The 15,034-nt window shown below is 43.2% G+C and overlaps 1 pseudogene; it reads left to right on the forward strand.

Annotated features, from left to right (window-relative positions):
• The first annotated feature begins 4,300 nt into the window (after positions 1–4,300).
• On the forward strand, positions 4,301–5,474 carry LOC120239681 (annotated as a pseudogene).
• Positions 5,475–15,034: the final 9,560 nt, after the last annotated feature.

Here is a 15,034-nt window from a genome sequence, read left to right on the forward strand (position 1 = left end):
TAAATATTTATTTTTTGGGAGAGCTCAAGTAGGGGAGGGGCAGAGAGAGGGGGACAGAGAATCTGAAGCCGGTTCTGTGCTGACAACAGCAAGCCTCATGTTGGCTTGAACTCCTGAACCGTGAGATCATGACCTGAGTTGAGGCTTAACTGACTGAGCCACCCAGGTGCCCTTCTACTTAGCCTTCAGACCATCCTACTCCAATAGCTTAAAAAAATTCAGTATTCTTTGAGCACCTGGGCGACTCAGTTTGTTAAGCTTCTAACTCTTGATTTTGGCTCAGGTCATGATCTCATGGTTCATGAGATCGAGCCCTGTGTCAAGCTCTGCACTGACAGTGTGGAACCTGCTTGGGATTCTCTCTCTCCCTCTCTCTCGGGCCCTCCCCCTCCCTCTCAAAATAAATAAATAAAAATTTAAAAAATTCAGTATTTTTTTCACATGCATCTACACAGTTTAATCCAATGTTTTCTTTATCAAATATACATAAATACCTCATTGTTTAATTAAACATGGCCTGATTTTCTGTTGCCTCTCCCAGAAATTATTCATGCCTTATGGACCCTATATAGAACTTAATTTTGATCGAATATTATTTTTAAAACTTTTAGCAAAAATTTAAAAACTTTATTATTTTTAAAATTATTTATTGTTTAATTTACATCCATGTTAGCATATGGTGCAACAATGATTTCAGGAGAAGATTTTTTTAATGCCCATTACCCATTTAGGCTATCCCCCCACCACAAACTTTTAGCAAACTTTATTTTTCAGAGCAGTTTTAGATGCACAGCAAAATCAAGAAGAAGAGATTTTCCATACTCCGACCCTATTTATGCCCCTAGTTGATCTAAGGAGTTGACAAATCAGTCACGATCCCTATTGTTGCCATTGCTTTATATTTTTTTATATTTATATTTTAAAAATAAGAAAATGCAAAAACATATAGAATATCCAAAACAATCTTGAAAAATAACTAATTGACTTGCCATAATTAATGTTCATAGGATTGAGGGTCATTTTCTTTTTTGTGAATTTCCTCTTTATTGTTTTGCCCAATTTTCTATTTGCTTTTTGGCCTTTTTCTTGATTTTAAAGAATCTCATGCTATCTTTCTACCTGTCCTACATATTACTTCTCCCTGAATCTTGTTTGTACATCCAGGAATGCTTTTTCCCAGGGAAAAGTCTGGAAATAAAGAAGGACAGCCTGGTTGACTGACGAGAGATGAGGGAGCAGTGCCCTCTGGGTGATTTGGGGAACAGATCACGACCTCCTGTGGAGGTACATGGACACTGGGGATGCCTGTGGTTTCGGAGGCAGGATAGACTAGCTTCAAGTGGGATATTCTCCAGGAGTAAAAGACGTGGGGCCATAAATGGTAAGAATTATCGTATTTAAGTCAAGGGAGAGACTAGGCTCCAGATCAGACGGAGATGCTCAGTATGAGCCAATCATGGTGACTGCCTGATTCTGGAAACATGAGAGCACTGAAGAAAATGCCCATTTGGAAATATTATAAAAGGGACCCCTGACCTAGCCTTGAGTTTCTTTTTTTTTTTTTTTTTTAATTTTTATTTTTGAGAGAGAGAGAGAGACAGCATGAGCAGGGGAGGGTCAGAGAGAGAGGGAGACACAGAATCTGAAGCAGCTCCAGGCTCTGAGCTGTTAGCACAGAGCCCGACGCGGGGCTTGAACCCATGAACCGTGAGATCATGACCTGAGCTGAAGTCAGACACTTAACCGACTGAGCCACCCAGGTGCCCCCAGCCTTGAGTTTCAATTCTGCAGACGGCAATGCAGACTCTGAAGTTAGATTTTTCCACAGGGAGCACAGAAACAGCTGGTCGTCAGGAACTTCCCATTAATTACCAGAAGTAACTGGTGAAGACTTGGAATGGGCATAAAATCTTCTCATTAGAGACACTCCAGGCTCTCCATGCAGACAGTGTCACCTAGACTACAGACATTACCATGTCACCTCTGTCGGGAGGTCAGGTCTGGGGCCCTGTCCCTATAACTATGGCTCATCCTGATGGACCCTTCTCTTCACAAAGCTCTGGAGCAAAGACCAGCCAGATGTGTGCTTCCTTATGTTCAGTCTCCGAGCAAAACCCAGGAGACAGGAGTCTGCAACAGGAGAGGAACTCAGAACTGGGTTTGTATAGTAGCGTTGTCGAGGGCAGGTGCTAACCCTGCCTGTGCCCTGGCTGGGCCGGTGACTGGTGGACATATTTTGGGGAGTGTCCCCCGGTGGGACCACAGTGGGAAGATTCACTGCAGACCTCTGCGTGCTAGAGTCCCTGACAATGAGAGAAAAAGAAGATGGGGATCTCTTTGGAATCTGAGCCAAGCTTTGGATGACCAGAGCCACTGACCTCTTAACCATGTACAAAAATCTGCTTATTTTCTCAAACCTAACAGATTTTTAGGCTTGTGTGTATATACGAGTAGAAAACTCATGTGTAGAGTTTGGGTTATAACTTCAAAATATTAACATTAATAAGGCCCATTGACACACACATTCATGTACAAACAGATACTCACAGAGAAAAACAGCCTGTGGTATAATGATATTATGATTTAATGACCCCGTTTTTTTTTCCTTTTTGAAATCCTACTGCCATAGGATGCAATTGCCTCATTATCCCTCCAGAGATTTTTAGGGGGTCATTTTTCTTTATTTTGTATTTGTGTGTTTGCGTGTGTATGTGTGTGGCATCAAGGAGAGAGAAAAAATGTGAGATGAATTATATTTAATTGTATTTAATTTTCAGAAGTAGTTTGGAGGAACATACCTGATCTATTCTTCCTTTGGGTCTAGTAATATGTTTTCCTCATATCCCTGGTAGTGATAGATACTCAAAACAAGGGGAAAAATACTACCTATCATAATCATAATTTCTACTATTACTCTTGGTACTTATTTTTTCTTTTTAACCTTATTTATTTTGGAGAGAGAGAGACACACAGAATGTGAGCAGGGGAGGGGCAGAGAGAGAGGGAGACACAGAATCTGAAGCAGGCTCCAGGCTGTGCTGACATCAGGGCCCAATGTGGGGCTCAAACTCACAAACCGTGAGCTCATGACCTGAGCCAAGCTCAGATGCTTAACTGAGCCACACAGGGACCCCTTTTCACACTACATGGGAACTAACGAACTTCTGGTCACTGCGATCAACAGTTGACATAAAAATCCCATGTGTGTTCACTCTGAGGACACTTCAGGGTCATATTGTATATTAAGAAGGCTACTGATTTTTTTCTTCTCTCCAGTCACTCTTATGAATAATGTTGAGTTCTCAAAATGACAGTTGATTTTTTTGCAATTTTAAAGAGTTAGATAATCTTACACATTTGAACATGGGTTTGCATGTTCCTACTTCATTATCTTAGGTTAATGAATTATGGTGATAGGATAACTCTTCAATTCCAAAAGGGGTACAGTGTGCCTGTCTCCCTTCACTGATTTATTCACTAAAAGCATGTTTATTTAGCACTTCTTGTGGGTCAATCATATTTCTTTTTTTAAAACTTTTTTAATGATTTATCTATTTTTGAGAGAGAGAGAGAGAGAGAGACAGCGTGAGCAGGGGAGGGTCAGACAGAGAGGGAGACACAGAATCAGAAATAGGCTCCAGGCTCTGAGCTAGCTGTCAGCACAGAGCCCGACACGGAGCTCGAACCCACGAACTGTGAGATCGTGCCCTGAGCCAAAGTCGGCCACTTAACCAACTGAGCCACCCAGGTGCCCCATGTGGGTCAATCAAATTTCTTAAATAAGACAGGCACGGTTCTTAGATTCATGGTAATTTACATTCTGGCAAAGAGGTTATAAAAGTAAATAGAAATATTGGGGCGCCTGGGTGGCTTGGTTAAGCGTCCGACTTTCGCTTAGGTCATGATCTCGCGGTTAGAGGGTTCGAGCCCCGCGTCGGGCTCTGTGCTGACTGCCAGCTCGGAGCCTGGAGCCTGTTTCAGTCTGTGACTCCCTCTCTCTCTGACGCTCCCCTGCTCACGCTGTCTCTCTCTCTCTCTACTAGAAATAAATAAAACATTAAAAAAAAAAGTGTTTTAAAAACAAGTAAATAGAAATATGAAGTAATAATGTGAAATTGTGAATTGGTGTCCGTGGCCTGCTCTCCAGGTTGAGTTGCCTATGGAATATGACTGTGTCTCCCTTTTCCAAAGAAGAAAAGGCCCAGGATCCCTTTATGAGGTCACGTAACTAGAAGAAGAGTCCGTATGTCAGCACGAACACAGCCTGGCCTTCACTCCAGACCACCCTGAGGCCCTCACCATGTCTTTTCAGAACAATGCCCTAAGAACCACAGTGGAAGTGGCTCTGACAACTTGTTTTTCCAGATGGGCTTTGGGGCTCTGGCCAATGTCACTCTCTTCCTCCTCAATGTCTCCCCAATCTTGTGTAGACACAAGCAGAGGCCTCCCAACCCGATTCTTGCCCACAAGGCTGTAGCCAATCTCTTAGTTCTTTTTGTGATTTTTAAATTTTTTAAATTTAAATTTTAAAAATTAATTTTTTTCTTTTATAGTTTATTGTCAGTTGGTTTTCATATAACACCCCGTGCTCATCCCCACAAGTGCCCTCCTCCATGCCCATCATCCCCCCTTCCCCTCCCCCCACCCCCATCAGCCCTCAGTTTGTTCTCAGCATTCAAGAGTCTCTCATGGTTTGCCTCCCTCCCTCTCCCCAACTATTTTCTCCCCTTCCCCATCCCCATGGTCCTCTGTTAAGTTTCTCCTGTTCCCTCTGCTGGGATTCCCCACATGATGGTGTTTTTTGTTTTGAGGAAGCCCCTGTCCAGTCTTGGGTGTAAATTTGTATATTACATACACAGAGTGGCTCACAGCATCACCATGTGCTGTACCTGTGCCCTGAGTACCTATCAGTTCTTCACACTCATCCCGGGGAGAGTGGTGTGGACGATGCCCAGAGGAAGAGCCCCCAAGATCACTGGTCCTTCCTGTTGTATCTGCTGGGTGTTCAGCGTCTTAATGAATACCTATGTTCCCGTGAAAATCATTGGTGCACAGGACAAGGGAAATGGTAGTAACATCCTCAGGAAGCGGTTTCGCTCATCAAGTCCCAATACAAGCACTACCATCCTTGGTTTGTCTCCGATGCCGTGCTTATTGGCCTCATGGTCTGCTCCAGTGGCTCCGTGGTGCTGCTCCTGCACAGGCACTGCCAGAGAACACAGTATATTCACACCCGCAACAGCTACTGCAAATGCTCCCCAGAGACCAGAGCTGCCCACACCATCCTGATGCTGGTGGCCATCTTTGTCAACTTTTATGTGCTGGATTCTATTTTTGCATTTTATGTCACTGCCTTTTTCGATTTCTGTCTATGGTTGAGAGAGACCTCTAGTATATTGGCTTTATGTTTCTCCACTTTTAGCCCCTTCTTGCTGAGCCTTCGGGATCCTGGGGCTCCTAGGTCCTGCCCTTGAGTTGTTAGAAATCAAATGTAAATATGCAGAAGACAGCTTTAATAACCACCATGATCACTCTATTCGGTGATCATTTACTCAGCACTGTTTTTTGTTTTGTTTCTACATAATATCCACTTTATGGAGGGTGACTTTGATACTTGGGCTGCACCAAGAGACCTCAAAGTCAATCCGCAAATTATGAGATTGAAACGGACACAAAAATTGTTGAGGAAACATGTCTCCCCCTCGACTGGTGCAGCTGCTGAAACAAATCTGCTTTCTTCAGGAATATTTGAAGTGTTTCTGCAAATTTTATCTCAGTGTAGGCATGCCAAACACACTGGCATAAATTGGTACATGAATCTAATATTGATACAGATAAATACAACTCCATGGAGGGCAGAGGCTTTATTTCATGGATGCAGGTAAGAAACATGGCAGTCTTCTACATGACTTTCTTACTGTATTTGACTCCTAGTTCCCTAATATGCTGTAATATTACACGGAAAATCAGTGTCGTCCAATGGGTTGCTTTGCCTTTGAACCCTGTGGATTTTCTTTACATGACAGACCTTCAGTAGAGTTCATCGGTCAGATAAATGAAGTAGGAATGCCTGGGTGGCTCAGTCGGTTGAGTGTCAGACTTCCACTGAGGTCATGATCTCACAGTTGGTGAGTTCGAGCCCCTTATTGGGTTCTGTGCTGACAGCTCAGAGCGTGGAGCCTCCTTCAGATTCTGTGTCTCCCTCTCTCTCTGCCCCTTCCCTGCTTGCACTATGTCTCTTCTTCAAAAATAAACATTAAACAAACTTAAAAAAATAAAGTAATATTGAGGGTTCAAGCCACCATTTGTAGATTTGTCACTCAGATTTTTTAGTTTATCTCTAAAATATAGAATCTGGGGACTTAGTTTTGTCTTTGTCCATTTGCTTTTTTCTTTGTTTTCCTTTTTGCCTCTTTTTGGGATGTCTGGTATTTTATTTTTGTTTTTTTTTCCTTAAATAGTTTATTGTCAAATTGGTATACGTATAACACCCAGTGCTCAACCCAACAAGTGCCCTCCTCCATGCCCATCAACCCCTTTCCCTCTTCCCTACCCCCATCAGCCCTCAGTTTGTTCTCAGCATTCAAGAGTCTCTCATGGTTTGCCTCCCTCCCCCCACCTATTTTTTCCCTTCTTCTCCCACATCATCCTCTGTTAACTTCCTCCTAATCCACCTATATGTGCAAACATATGGTATTTGTCCTTCTCTATCTGATTTATTTCGCTCAGCATAACACCCTCAATGTCCATCCATGTTGCTACACATGGCCAGATTTCATTCTTTCTTGTTGCCATGTAGTATTCCATTGTATAGATAAACCACATCTTCTTGACCCATTTGTAAAATGATGGACAATTAGGCTCTTTCAATAATTAGAATATTGTTGAGAGTGCTGATATGAACATTGGGGTACATGTGCCCCTATGCATCAGCACTCCTATATCCCTTGGGTAAATTCCTAGCAGTGCTACTGATGGGTCATAGGGGAGTTCTATTCTTAATTTTTTGAGGAACCTCCACACTGTTTTCCAGAGGGGCTGCACCAGTTTACATTCCCACCAACAGTGTAGGAGGGTGCCCGTTTCTCCACATCCTTGCCAGCATCTAGATTCTCCTGATTTGCTCATTTTAGCCACTCTGATCAGTGTGATGATATCTCAGTGTGGTTTTGATTTGTATTTCCCTAATGAGGAGGGATGCTGAGCATCATTTCATGTGTCTGTTGGCCATCTGGATGTCCTCTTTGGAGGAGTGTCTGTTCATATCTTCTGTCCATTTCTTCACTGGGTTGTTTGTTTTTCGGGTGTGGAGTTTGGTGAGTTCCTTATAGATTTTGGATACTAGCCCTTTATCTGATATGTCATTTGCAGCTATCTTTTCCCATTCCGTCGGTTGCCTATTAGTTTTATGGATTGTTTCCTTTGCCGTGCAGAAGCTTTTAATCTTGATGAGGTCCCAGTAGTTCATTTTTGCTCTTGATTCCCTTACCTTTGGGGATGTCTGGTATTTTAATAGTCCCTTTTAAAAATTAATGGTGACTGGGTGCCTTGGTGGCTCAGTTGGTCAAGCATCCAACTTCAGCTCAGGTTATGATCTCATGGTTCATGAGTTCAAGCCTTGTGCCAGGTTCTGCATTGACAGCACAGAGCCTGCTTGGGATCCTCTGTCTCTCTCTCCCCCTCCCCCTTTCATTTCCTATCTCTTTCAAAAATAAATAAGCATTTAAAAATTAATAGTGTTAAGTTATAACTTTTTAGTGGTGGTTTTAGTTGCTTTAAAGTGGCTTTCCAGGGCACCTGGGTGGCTCAGTCGTTAAGTGTCACACTTTGGCTTAGGTCATGATCTCATGGTTCATGAGTTCAAGCCTTGAGTCAGGCTCTGTGCTGACAGCTCGGAGCCTAGAGCCTGTTTCGGATTCTGTGTCTCCCTCTCTCTGCCCCTCCTCTGCTCATAATCTGACTCTCTCTCTCTGTCTCTCAAAAATAAATGAGCATTAAAAATTTTTTTTAAAATGGCTTTCCAAAGTATTTTATCTTAGTTAGAACTACTGTTGATCATTTTACAGAATATGTAAGAATTTTACAATAGTGTAATTCCATGTATCTTATAATGTTTTATATTATTTTTATAAATTTGTATTCTCCATATGTTATTACCTACAACTAATGCTGTTATTTTTGCTGTCGTGAGCCAGTTGTCTCTTATAGAAAATAAGAAATGATAAGAAAATATAGATTACACTTCTATCTACATGATTTCCAGTTTTGCTGATAATAATTCTTTTGTGCCTATTTTCCTCTGGTAGAATTTTCCTTCAGTATGAAGCACCTCCTTCAACTGTTTTGGAGTACAGCTTTTCTCTGTGTGAGTTGTTTCAGTATTTATTTATCTAAATATATCTTTATTTCACTTGCTGTTTTTCCCATTATGTTATACAAAATGTCTATTTGAAAAAAGATAAAATATGATCAATGATAAAAGATATTTAGCAATATCCAATCTCATTTTAAAAATTGAGAATTCAATGCCTTTGAATTATTTTTATTTTTAAAATTATTAATTTGAAATAATTTCAGATACACATAATTATCTCTCTTACCCAGATACCCCAATGGTTAACATTTTACCACACTTGATTTATCAACTAATTTCTGTATGTTTTATTCTGTCATCACTATTTTTGTTCTGAACCACTTGAGAGCAATGTGCATACAAGGTGTACATCGTCCCAAACTCACTAGTATGGTTTTCCCTCGAACAGAAACAAGACTACATAACAACGTACTGTCCTTTGATTTAGAAAATCAGTGTAGATACACCACCACTGCTGTATCCATGGGTCATATTCAAATTTTCCAAGAGATCCAAACACCTCTCCTTTTCCTTTCTGGTTGGGATTCTCAATAGGAATGTGTGCTGTGCTTTGTTGCCCATGTCTCTTCTTCTACAGGCTTAAACTGTTATGATGACTTTCCCTTTATTTATATTACACTCTACTTTCTTCTGTTGAATGACCCTCCCCTGGATCTCTCTGGGCTTCCTTAAGACCAGACTCAGCTCATACTATCTCAGTAGAAGGACCTTGGAAATGAGGCTGTGCTCTCCCCTGTGTCTCACATCAAGACACACATGGTGCTAACCCATCCTGATAGAGGTGATGTTCACCTTGATCTCCTGGTTAGGCTGGCGTCTACCAAATCTCTCCATCTTACATTGACCATTTGGTCTTTGTAGACGATTAGCACATTATGGGGAGATATCTTTCTTTTTGTAGTTGTATTTATTTATTTTGAGTGAGAGAGAGCTCAAGTGGGGAAGAGACAGAGAGAGAGGCAGAGAGAATCTCAAACAGGCTCCATGCTTTCAGTGCAGAGCCCAATGCAGGGCTCAAACTCATGAACTGTGAGATGACCTGAGCTGAAGTTGGAGGTTTAATTGACTGAGCCACCCAGGCACCCTTTTTTTTTTTTTTTTTAAAGTAGGCTTATTCCCAGAGCAGAGCCCCAAACAGGGCTTGAACTCACGACGCTGAGATCAAGACCTGAGCTAGATCAAGAGTCGGATGCTTGACTGACTGAGCCACCCAGGTGCCCCAAGGAGGAGATGTCTTAAGACTCTCCTAATATGTTGTTTCTTATTACCTTATACTCACCTGCCTTAGTGGTCACAGCTCCCACGGGAATCAAAGAACAATAGGATGGTCCTCCAATATCACTCCTCAACATTAGCAGGAATCTGCTGAAGAAAGAGGCTTCCCTTCACCCCATGCATTTACTTAATCATTCATTCATTCACTTTTATTAATGTCAAAAGGATCCTTAAATTCTTGTATGATTTAATAGATTGCATTCTGATACAATCACATATCTGTTTTCATGTTCATGTAGTCCCAGATTGGCCAATGGAAGGTCTGTATAGCTGCATGGTTTTAAAAAAAGGAGTCGCTGTAAGCTCATCTTGTGCTGTTCCTGATGTAGCCCTGGCATCCACCATTTCACCAAAGAATACCAATGCCCTCAAATGGAGGTCAGCTGTAGAAACTGAGACCTGCTTTTAGGTTTGTGCATTGCTACTAGTATGCCATTCCTTCTGGGAATGCCAGCAAAAAGCTCACTGGGTGTGAAGCTTACTTTAAAAACTTAGGGGTGCCTGGGTGGCTCAGTTGGTTGAGTGTCAGATTCTTTTTTAAAAATTTTTTAATGATTTATTTATTTATTAATAGTTTATTGTCAAGTTGATTTCCATATAACACCCAGGGCTCATCCCCCACAAGTGCCCTCCTATACGCCCATCACCCCCCTTTCCTTCCCCCCCACCCCCATCAGTCCTCAGTTTGTTCTCAGCATTCAAGAGTCTCTTATGGAGACAGAAGGAGGCAAACCATGTTTTATTTATTTTTGAGAGAGAGACAGCATGAGGAGGGTAGGGTCAGAGAGAGAGGAAGACAGGCTCCAGGCTCTGAGCTAGTTGTCAGCACAGAGCCCGGAGCCACAGATTCTTGATTTTGGCTTGTGTCATGATCCCAGGGCCATGGGATCATGCCCCGCGTTGGGTGCTGCACCGAATGTGGAGTCTGCTTAGGATTCTCTGTCTCCTCCCTCTGCCCCTCTCCCCTTCTTGTGCTCTCTCATTCTCTCTCTAAAATAAAATTTAAAAAAGAATTAGCTCTAAAAGTAGAATAAAAAACATAAAGACATATTCAATAGTAAACAAAAGATGGTAAAAAGAACAATTTCTGGGTGGAAAAGACTGTTGGAAACCCATGGAGGGGATGTATGGTTGTCCCAAAGCTTGGGGGCATGAAGGGCTTTCAGATATCAGGGTGGGTTGCTGGCACTGAAAGTCTGAATTCTTCTGTTATCATGTTATATCTCCTATATGGCTTTGCTTTAAGCCCAATACACAGATTCAGGAATGCTTCATCCCTGTGCAAATGATCCAGAATATAGAGGGGAGTCTGATTGCACAATGAGAGGCTCAGGAGGCAGGGATGAATGGGTACTTAGAAGGGAAATTATCTTCCTTTGGAGTCATGTGGGCATTAGAGATACCCATATTTTGAGGTGGGAAAGAGGTTTTGAAAATGGGCTATTTTCCAGACTGAAAAGCCATAGGGTCATAAATAGCAAGAAACATGGAATTTAAAGTCATGTTAACACCAGAGCTCTGACCCAATGATAATGGCCGGTATTTTGGAAAGCTGAAAAAGCACTGAGGAACACGCCCCATTGGAAATCCAGTAAAGGGAGCCCTGCAGGGACTTTCCTGATGTAATCTGAAACTGGCTCCCAAACAGAGAGGGCAGGGAGAGACCGGAGAAAGATGCAGGGCCCTCCAGGTTGGTAGGTGGCAATTCTAACAGCAAAAGTAACTGACATTTGAGGCTTGTCTTGGGCAGCAGCAAGACTAATGAATCCTCAGATCTGCCTTCCAAACCTTAAAGGTTTATAAAGTGGCATGAACAGAGCTCAGGCACGTGTACCATGCAGGTGTTTTCAACATCAAATCACTATGTCAAGGCTACGTCCTTGGAGCAGCCTCTGGTGGTGGAAAGGCAAGTGGATCCTACATTCCAAGGTCAGGGAGAGGATGAAATGCCTCTAAGTACCCGGATCCATCTCATGGGTAAGTCTGCGGTCACATCCTTTTGATCATGTTCCTGAATGAATCCTTGATGCACCTTTGGGTATCCCTTTAATGCCAGATTACAGCTGTAGTTCTGAGCTACAGTTTTCCCCAGGGAATGTAGAAAACTTTTCCAGTCAGCTGTTTGGCTATGCACAACTCCCCCCCCCTCCCCCCCACCACTGGGATCTTTTCATTAATTGCTAAATGTTGTACTTAATCAGGAAAAGAGGATGATGGTGATTTGCACAGGGGATATATTTTATGCTCTGTTGGAGACACCCCCGACGCTCCATGCAGGTAGTGTCACTGAGACAACAGATGACATCTGTGTGGGGAGATCAGGTCTAGGGGCCTGTCCCTGTAACTCTAGCTCGTCCTGTCTGACACTTCTGTGCACAGAGGTCTGCAGCAAAGACCAGCCTGGTGAGTGCTTCCTTATGTTCAGGGCAAAACGGAGGAGAGCAGGGTCTCCAAGAGAGGAACTTGAGGGTGTGGTTGTGCACCAACATTGGGCAGGATGCACGCCCACCATGTCTCACTCTGAGGGTCTGCATCTGTGCCATGGCTGGGTGGAGGGTGTGTGTGTGTGTGTGTGTGTGTGTGTGTGTGTGTGTGTTGGAGGCCTCTCAGGGTGGGACTAGATTCATGTGGTTCACTGCCAACCTTGTGCCCTGAGTTCCTGACAATGAGAGGAGACCCTGGTCTCTTTGGAATCTTTGCCAAGCCCTTGATGACCAGAGTCACCGAGCTCTTTCCCATTGTTACCAAGGAATTGTTTGGGGGGGGGTGCTGGGGGGCTCAGTCAGTTAGGCATCCAACTTCGGTTCAGGTCATGATCTCTCAGTCTGTAGGTGTGAATCCTGCATTGGGCTCAAAGCCTGGAGCCTGCTTCAAATTCTGTGTCTCCTTCCCTCTTTGCCTTTCCCCTGCTCACACTCTGCCTCTCTCTCAAAAATAAAAATAAACATTGAAAAAAATTTTTTAAAGGAATTGTTTCATTGGCTCTGAACCGATTGAGGCTTGCATGTGAAGAAGCTCTCAGTGTCTCTCTATCCAGGTCTTATTCCCCATCGTCCACAGCACATGACGATGCCTCCAGGCAGCTCTTCTGGGCTCTACGCTACCACCTTACTACAAACCAGCTCTAACGCCTGCGCTCCCCTCTTCTGGCTCAGCACCGCAGTGAACGCTGGCTGCTTCCGTATACTGCATGCACCTAGTCACAGAAGCAAGAAGGCCCCAGAAAATACGAGGAAGCTAGTGGATTAAAACGTGTGTAGGCACAAGAGACACAGCTGCCTTTAAATTTCTTTTTCTGCCTTTATTTTTTTTATATTTTATTTTATTTTCTTACAAATAGTTTGTCAAGTTGGTTTCCATATAACACCCAGTGCTCATCTCCACAACCTTTTTTTTTGCCTTTAAACTTTGTTTTAGGGGCGCCTGGGTGGCTTAGTCGGTTGAGTGTCCGACTTTCGCTTGGGTCATGATCTCGCGGTTCGTGGGTTCGAGCCCCGCGTCGGGCTCTGTGCTGACTGCCAGCTCAGAGCTTGGAGCCTGTTTCAGAGTCTGTGACTCCCTCTCTCTCTGGCCCTCCCCTGTTCACGCTGTCTCTCTCTCTCTCTCTCTCTCTCCTAGAAATAAATTTAAAAAAAAAAAAACATTTAAAAAACCCCCAAAACTTTGTTTTAGTGAAAGCAGAGCTATACCATGGGAAATGTTGTTGCAAAAATAGGGCTTTAGAGTCTTTTTTTTCTTTTTAGGAATAGTTGGCATGCAGTTTGTCCTGTTATGTGGAAAGCGAGTCACTGAGGCTACAGTAAAACCCAGCACCCTGCCGTGCCAGGGCATTTGCAGGTAATTATAATTCAAAGGAGACACCAGAATAAGTGTTCTGTCTTTCCTCTTGCGATCGTTGGAGATGATGGGGAAGAGCGGGAGGTGATGCTGGTTACCGAGTCCAGACACTACGGTTTGAGCATCTATCAATCAATTAGGAGAATACTAGTGCCCTCACGAAGCTCAGTGCAGGGCAGAGAGAGGATGTGAGAGAGTAAGTAAATCAAGGGATAAGCCTCACTTAGACGAAGAGAAGAAGCAGGTGTGGTGAGGGAGAAGGGCCATCAGGTGTCTGTGAGCCGGTGAAGTCGAGTGGGCTGCAAGTTGAGAAGGTGGGAGACTTTTGGGATGCCGGGAGGAGGGGCTTCCAGGAGAGGAGGAGGAACGGGTTCCTTGCGTGATGAAGTGAAAGCACGTTTCTGGTTCTTTCTAGCGAAGTGAGTTCAGCTGGCTCCAGTAAGAAAAGCGATGGAGGGCAGGATGGGTGGGGAATTCCCAGCTTCCTGGCTGGGAATGTTGTCTTCCCTTGCGTCCCTGCCCGCGGTAAGTAGTCACAACTTTGGATTGCACTGGTCTTTTCTATTGTTTTGCTGGTTTCTGTTTATTATTTCTGCTCTGGTGTTTTGTTATTGCCTTCCTTCTACATAATTTGGGCTTCATTTGTTCTTTTCTTTTCTTTCTGGGTTTTTTTTTTTTTTAGTTCCCCTTGAGATATAAAGTGAGGTGGTTTATTGAGATCTTTCTTTTTCCGGAAGGTAGGCCTTTATTCCTATAAACATCCCCCTTAGAAGTTTTTGCTGAATCCCACAAGTTTGCTGTGTTGTGTTTCCATTTATGCTGGTCTCAAAATACTTTTTGGCTTCCCTTTTGATTTCTTCTTGGCCCCATTGGATGTTCGGGAGTGTGTGGTTTAATCTGCACATAAACGTGAATTTTCCAGGTTTCCTTCTGTAACTGATTACTAGTTTCATATCATTGTGGTCCGAAAAGATAACTTGATGTGATTTCAGTCTTTGTAAGTCTACTAAGATGTGTTTTGGGTGGTAACCTATGATGTCTCCTGGTGAATACTGTGTGTGTGTGTGTGTGTGTGTGTGTGTGTGTGTGTGTGTGTGTAAGCACATATATCTGCTGCTGTGGGAAGGTGGCCAGGATATCTGTAGGTCCAGTTGGTCTACAGTGAGTTCTGGGGGCAATACTTCCTTATTGAGACTCTGTCTGGTGATCTATCCACTGAGGAAAGTGGGGGTATTGCTCATACCTTAAATGAGTAGAAAAGGACCCTTCTATCTTTAACTTGGTGTGGCAAGTGGAGAGAGAAAATTTTAGTGAGACGAATTCTGGTTCTTTCTTTCCTTCTTTCTTTCCTTCTTTCTTTCCTTTCTTTCTTTCCAAGAGATAGAGCAAGAGCAAGGGAGAGGCAGAGAGAGGGGGAGACACAGAATCTGAAGCAGGCTCCAGACTCTGAGCTCTCAGCACAGAGCCCCACGTGGGGTTCAAACTCATGGACTGTGAGATCATGACCTGAGCCGAAGTAGGATGCTTAACCTACTGAGATACCCAGGT

Source organism: Hyaena hyaena, unplaced genomic scaffold (assembly GCF_003009895.1).
Source record: "Hyaena hyaena isolate Hyena2069 unplaced genomic scaffold, ASM300989v1 scaffold_235, whole genome shotgun sequence".
NCBI classification, from domain to species: Eukaryota; Metazoa; Chordata; class Mammalia; order Carnivora; family Hyaenidae; genus Hyaena; species Hyaena hyaena.